This window comes from Rutidosis leptorrhynchoides, chromosome 6 (assembly GCF_046630445.1).
Source record: "Rutidosis leptorrhynchoides isolate AG116_Rl617_1_P2 chromosome 6, CSIRO_AGI_Rlap_v1, whole genome shotgun sequence".
NCBI lineage: Eukaryota > Viridiplantae > Streptophyta > Magnoliopsida > Asterales > Asteraceae > Rutidosis > Rutidosis leptorrhynchoides.
Genome location: NC_092338.1, coordinates 268390014 through 268397500, shown reverse-complemented (window position 1 = coordinate 268397500; position 7487 = coordinate 268390014). Strand labels below are relative to the sequence as shown.

General features: G+C 32.2%; 1 pseudogene; it reads left to right on the top strand.

The window, feature by feature from the left end:
* The window catches only part of LOC139851962 (cytochrome P450 716B1-like), a 5798-nt pseudogene extending 339 nt beyond the window's left edge, over window positions 1-5459 (top strand).
* Window positions 5460-7487: the final 2028 nt, after the last annotated feature.

Sequence of the window (7487 nt, the reverse complement as noted above, 5' to 3'; positions counted from 1 at the left end):
AGGATTTTGGGTTCGAAAAGTATAATTGAGTTGTCCGGCCATGACCACAAACGAGTTAGGGCAGCGTTGGTTTCGTTTTTGAAGCTTGAAGTACTAAAGCAATATGTTGCAAAAGTAGATGAAGAAATCCTCAACCACATTCAAACACATTGGCATGGTAAACAAGAGATTCAGGTATTTCATTTTTTATCCATCGTAAAACATATTTATTTATAATAAAAAATGAGAGGTAATTCTCACACATCACTTTTTGATCTATGTACACTTAATAATCTATTTTATCCTTCATTTAAGTTCAATTCCCTAGATTAATTTAGGGGCATAACCGTAATTTTATTAGACAAAAGCGTACATGGACCAAAAAGTGGTGTGTGAGGATCACCTCCCATAATGAAAATATGAAATTATCTTTTAAGATTATTTTATTATTTAAAACCTTTTGTTGTAACTTAAGTGATAGTGGCCTGACACTCTTTGTTAAAGGTCATGAGTACGACTCTCGAGGTCTACAACATTGCACACAAGTTTATTCCCTGACTTTGAAATCCACCGAAGGTTGCTTTTCGCACATTGCATTGCGGGGGAAGCGGGGAGGGGGTTTTACCAATAATGCTCTCCGATTGGTCCGGTTTTTCTCCAGGGCAGCAGTTGGATGCGGGTTATACAACTGCGGGAGATAATTGTATGGGTGGTTTAGTCCCCCTCAGTAATCCAGAACTGCTGCTAATTTTTTTTTTATTATTCGATTTTTTCTAATGACAATCCAGAAAAGCTTTCGTTGACATGAAAAAGAGACTTTTACACTTTAATAACCGCCAATAAAAATTCAATATTAATTGTTGCGTATAATATATTTTTTTAGTATCAACGCGGCGTGTTGAAACCCTTCAAGTGAGGCATGTGTGCTTGCAACACATGGAACCAACTTTGTGTGCTGATTTCTGATTGGTTGAAACTATTATTATTTTTAATTTTTATCCTCCATTTCACCAAGCTTTCAATTATATTTTAACACATTACCCGACATACCACTCAACACTCCACCCCATTATTTTTCAGTTTACTAGCACACCCATCAAGCATCCCACCCCTACTCAGCAACACGCCAACACGCTCTTTAGGGTTAAAGATGGTCTTAGCCCACAACACTTAGGGGTGAAACGATTATTTTCAATGCGAATGAATGTTCAGGGATATTTATAAGTTAAATTAATAATTAACTTAAATGTACAATTTAAATGCTAATTTTTAGCATATGGTAGACACAATTTTAAACGACACGGTATTATAGATCAATACATACATGGCAATAATATTTTCACTTGGGTATTTAATAAATTCACTCATGCATTAGAAACTTACAATGTGTATACAACTATACATATTATATAAAAAATCTTGAACCAACTTTATCTATAACATGTTTGACATATTTGATCATGAATTATACTATCTTTTAACATCTTTCATTGGTTAAGAAAGAAATTATCTCTAAGGAAGTTATCATCTATAACTTATGTATATATATACTCTTTAGGGAAGTTAGCATCTTACATTTGGTCCCAATTCTCCTTTTTTGAATTTGGACCTGTACGGACTGAGGTCCAAAATAATGAAATTATATAGACCACGGATCTAACTAAATATCCTGAGTATCTTAGTTTTGTTTAGTTCTTTCTCGGTCCTCGGATTTTTTCCGTCCTAGGGTTTTCTCGGTTCTACATTAGCTAAGCACAGCTCTACATCCTTGAATAATGAATTTACGTAAACTAATTTGAAAACATAGATGAATGATTTTGATTGTTAACATTTAAGTTGTATAACGTGTTGATTAATTTAGCCAAAATAAAATATGTATATATATTCAAATGAGTGATGATATTTCTACTTATTTTATATAAATCCACTAAACTACTGCATTATTTATTTGTAAAGTACAATATGTTAATGCATATATATGAATCGACATGAATCGACTTATAAAAAATTAAATTGTAAATGTCATCACCCATATTCAAATAGATTAACGTTTTTTGTTGACCATTGCAACGATTTAGGTGCAACCCTTGATCAGAACATTAACCTTCAATGTGATTTGCTCACTTATTTTTGGGATCGAAAGAGGACCGAAACGATAGAAATTGCTACCACTTTTTCACGATTTGATATGCGGTGTGCTAGCAGTTCCAATCAATTTGCCATATACGAAATTCAACCGTGGGATCTTAGCAAGGAAGATGCTAATACCAATGCTTGTTGATATTATACAAGAGAAAAGAGAGGCACTTGAACAACAAAAGCAAGTTGATCATAATAATAAAGATTTAATTACTTCATTTCTTAGCATCCGAGATGATAATGATGATGATAGTTCAATGACAATGTCCGATGAAGAGATCATCGACAATATCATTGTTGTGATGATTGCAGGGTACGATACAACGTCCATCCTTGTTACCTGCTTGATCAAGTTGTTGGCTAACGATAAATCCGTCTACTCAACTATACTTCAAGGTAAAACATCTTAATCTTTATTGTAAACATATCAAAAACTTACGTTCAAAGTAGGGGTGTGCACCATTTAGTTTCAAACTGAATATCGAATCGAATCCAAACCAAAAAAATCAAATCGAATTTTTTAAACGGTTTTCGGATCGATCGAAACCGAATTCGTATTTCGGTTTTTGGTTAGGTTTTTGGTTTTTAAAATTTTAAATTTGGTTAACCGAAAACCGAATTCAAATTAATAACATTTTAAAACATATTTATAATTATAATATTTATATATTTATATTATATTTGATGTATTATTACATTTTTATTAAACAATAAACATGTTATATATCATATATACTTAAATTTCACAACCGTTATTCCTATTTTATATGTAAGTTTATACTGGTTAGAATTTTTATGTTTAGTGATTTTCGGTTTTAACCGAAACCAAACCGAAATCAAATTTGGTTTTCGGTTCGGTTTTGGTTATGATTTTGATATTTAAATTTGGTTTCAGTTTGGTTTTTGGTTTTGATTTTATAAGTTTCAAAACCGAAAATACCGAACCGAATAAAACGAAAAATCAAAAACCGGACCGATGAACACCCCTAGTTCAAAGGTATGCATCTACGTAATAAGAAACAATATAAGCCATTTCTACAAATCATTTTGTTTGGTGTATAAAACTGAGTTTACATAATGAGATTGTAGAACAAGAAGATATTGCAAAGAGTAAATTAGTAGGAGAAGTTTTGACATGGAAAGACCTTACCAAGATGAAGTATACATGGAGAGTAGCATCTGAGATGTTGCGGATACAGCCTCCTGTCACATTAAGCTTTAGACGAGCTACACAAGATATCGAGTATCAAGGATTTACAATTCCAAAAGGATGGCAGGTATGTCACAAACTCTACAAAGTATCATAGGAAAATATTCATCTACATCCTTAATTTTGTTTGAAAATCAAGGGATAAATCGCAGCCCTTAGATCAATATAATCGATGACTAAGATTAAAAATGCTGAACAATTACATGTGATTGGCTAGGATTAAAAACGCGTGATAATCACATTTGATTGTCTTTACAATCACATGTGATTGTAAAGATTCAAATGAATATTTACGAATTTTTTTTTAAATAGTAATATTTATAAGGTATATTACAAAAAATGGTTTTTCAAAATCAAAATTTACAAAAATAGGGAAACCGGCATTTCAAATGCCGGTTTGCAATTTGTCACCCCAAACCGACATTTAAAATGCCGGTTTGCCTACGTGGCATTATTATTATTTTTTTTGAAATCTTACAAACTCGTAAGCTTATTTTGTTTTGAAAAGTTTTAAAGCTTGTTTTGTTTTTGAAAGGTTTTTTGAAATGTTTCAAAACAAAGCTCGATATATATATGTTGATACGGAGTAATATATATAGTTAGGGATGGCAATGGATCGGATATGGATCGGGTGATGCCGTATCCATATCCATATCCATTTAGTTTTTGTTCATCCATATCCATATCCATATCCATTTAGTTTCAGGTCATCCATCCATATCCATATCCAATAGATTAAGCGGGTTAATGGATATCCAATGGATATTAAAAATTGTTATAATATTCTCTAATATGCGATTAAAATAAGCAAACATAGTATAGAAAAAATAACTATAACATGACATAATTAAAATCTATTCATAAGAATGTGTAATCTTTGTCGATGACATAACAAAATTTGTTAAATTTACTATAAAACATGGATTATGAAAAATTAAATATGAAATTTGTAACTTTATTTTATTAGATATGCGTGTTTTATTGTGATATATAATAATTATTTCGTTGTAAGGTTGAAATCAAAATGTAATATAAGGGTAAATGAACTTGCAATAGTAAATACGTAAGCATATATCTATATTTATGTATTTGTATTTGTATTTCGGGTGGTGATGGATATATCCATGGATGAAACTTTTCATCCACATCCATATCCATATCCATTTAGGTTCATCCATATCCGTATCCATATTCATTTAAGTTCATCCATATCCATCACGAAGCGGGTGGATCGGGTGGATATCCACTGGATCGGGTGGCCATTGTCATCCCTACATATAGTTAACTAAATTTTACGAGTTAAAAACTTTTCAAAACAAAATGAGCTTTAAAACCTTTCAAAACAAAACGAGCTTTAAAATCTTTCAAGAACATATAGTTTTTTTTGTTTTGAAAAGTTTTTTACTCGTAAAATTTAGTTAACTATATGTATAACTCCGTATCAAAATATATCGAGCTTTGTTTTGAAACCTTTCAAAACAAAACGAGCTTAAAAATATTTCAAAACAAAAGGAGTGTATCATGAGTTTGTAAGATCTAAAAAAAAAAAAATAGAAAAAATGCCACGTAGGCAAACCGGCATTTGAAATGCCGGTTTGGGGTGACAAGTTGCAAACCGGCATTTGAAATGCCGGTTTCCCTATTTTTGTAAATTTTGACGTTGAAAAACCATTTTTGTAAATACCCTATAAGTAAAACTATTTAAAATTTTTTTTTTGAATATTTACCAAGTATCCTAATATCCTAATATATCTAGGTATGAAACAACTGCTAAATTAGTTGTTTTATATAATGTGTGATGGATCAGGTGTTGATATCTTCATCAATGACACACATGGACGATAAAATTTTCCAAAATCCAATGATGTTCGATCCAAATCGTTTTGATAATCATGCACCATCACCACCACCTTTTAGCTATGTACCGTTTGGAGCTGGGCCGAGGATGTGTCCAGGGATGGAGCTTGCAAAAATGGAAGCTTTAGCCATGATGCATCATTTGGTGACACACTTTACATGGGAGCTTGTTAAGAAAGACGAGTCATTTAAAAGAATTCCGATGCCAGAATTCGATCAAGGCTTGTTAGTTCGGATCAAGCTCATAAAATGAACATGTGTTTCAAATAAATGATGCACGAATAATAGATGTTGGTATTTTTTTTTGAATGACTGAAGAAATTTTATTAAAAAAACTAATAAGTCGTTAGGAAAACATTATAAGTAAGATACAGGAAATTGTAACCACTTGTTCGAACTAATAATTGCCTTTTTAAATCTAACCGAAAATCATTCAAAGTATGACAAAACTATGGAATCAATAAGGTAGCTCTTCATGAAAGATGAATCGTTGAACCCAATTGTATTCCTATACTTCCAAATATTCCATATAACCTCAAAACAAATGGACTCCGTGATAAGGAGCTTCGCCTAACTGATCAAAGTAGAATGAAGCCAATGCCAAATATCGTCGACAGTCCGCCGTATGGAAATATCAACACCACACCAAGTCGCTATTTTTCTCCAGAATTTAGAGACGATGTCAAGATGTGACGCAGATCTTAAATGTTCAAGTAAAAGAAGGAATGTTCACACCATGACTAATCAAATTACATTTATTCGGTACGTTATTTAAGAGTATGCCTGATAAGGCGCTAAAACTCACGTTTTTAACCGCGTTATATTCCCCATTTGAACACTTTATCAAATAAATAATCCAATAATCCCTTTTATTGGCTCATTTTGTAGATATCATACAAGCGAATCCAATGGCACAAGAATTGCAGAAAACGAAGTTCTACGAAGAAAAACCAGAGCTAAAACCGTAAACGATTGAAAACACAATAGTGGACATACACAGATCTGATTGGACGTACCCGGATCTGGGCACCTTTTTGACATCCGGTACCCCCACGTACACCCGGATCTTTACCAGGTGAGTTTGGAGTGTTCAAGACCCGGATCCGGTACCCCTAATGGTACCCGGATCTGGAAACTATCCTGATTCCGTCGGTTTGGAGTGTTCAAGACCAAAATACGGTACCCAGATTCAGCCATGTCCTAAAATCCGGCCACAGCCCTTACCCGGATCCGTTCATGTAATGACCCGCTTTTTCCGTTAACTTTCTCTGTTTATTCATGACGACTATTATATTTGAATTTTGTGTCATAAGTGAATTAGTTGATGTTTATTTATTTTATTATATCATAAATATTATTTATAATATTTACATGGTACTTGGTTTGGAATTTTTTATAACTGTTAAGTGTTGCTTAACGACCGCTATCGACATTTTAGTCAAGAATTGATGATATAACTTTTTTATGTTATTTTATATTGATAAATATTATTTTTAATATTTATATGGATTATTAAGAATTTTTATTTATACTTTGTACGTTTTAAACCTGACGGCCGTTAGAGACCGTTAGCAATTTAACTTTTTCAAGACCATTAATTGCTGGGATTTTACATGTATGTGTCATAATTTAAAAAATTTAAAGTTCCAGGTCACTTTCTTTTTGCTTGGCCAATCGGCACCCCGGGGGGGGGGGGGGGGGGGGGGGGGGGTGGTGTCACTTTTTGAAACTTGTTATTATATAAGGATAATTATGCTTAGGTTTTATCATTATTGCATATATCTTTTCCCTCTTTTCTCTTTTTCTTGGCCGTGAATCTCATCATCACCATCGAAATTCATCATCATCATCTAATCATCACTTTCACTTGATTGATCATTAAACCGTTTACAATTCCGTGTTCTACGCGATTAGATCTTTCTTTCTCGTCGTGCAATTTTGTGATTTAGGTAAGATATAAGAACCCTATATTTTTATATCTCTAATTTTTATTAATACTAGTGCTCGTGTCTATGTTTGTGTGATGTGTTTTAGTCGTTTAATTTGTCCGAAAAAGGTTTTGATTATAAATCATGAATTTAATATTTAGCCTAATGATATGAAATTGATATTTTCAGATTATGAGTTGTATTTAGTTGAATATCTTTCGAAAAATTAATAATTTTTCATTTATATATCGCGTGTTTTCGATGTACGGTTTGTAAGATATGATTATACTAATTTCGGTTTAAAATTCGTATTTGATTTTTGAGATCTAAAAATTTTAGACTTAGAATCATGTAATAAGAATTTTATCATTGGA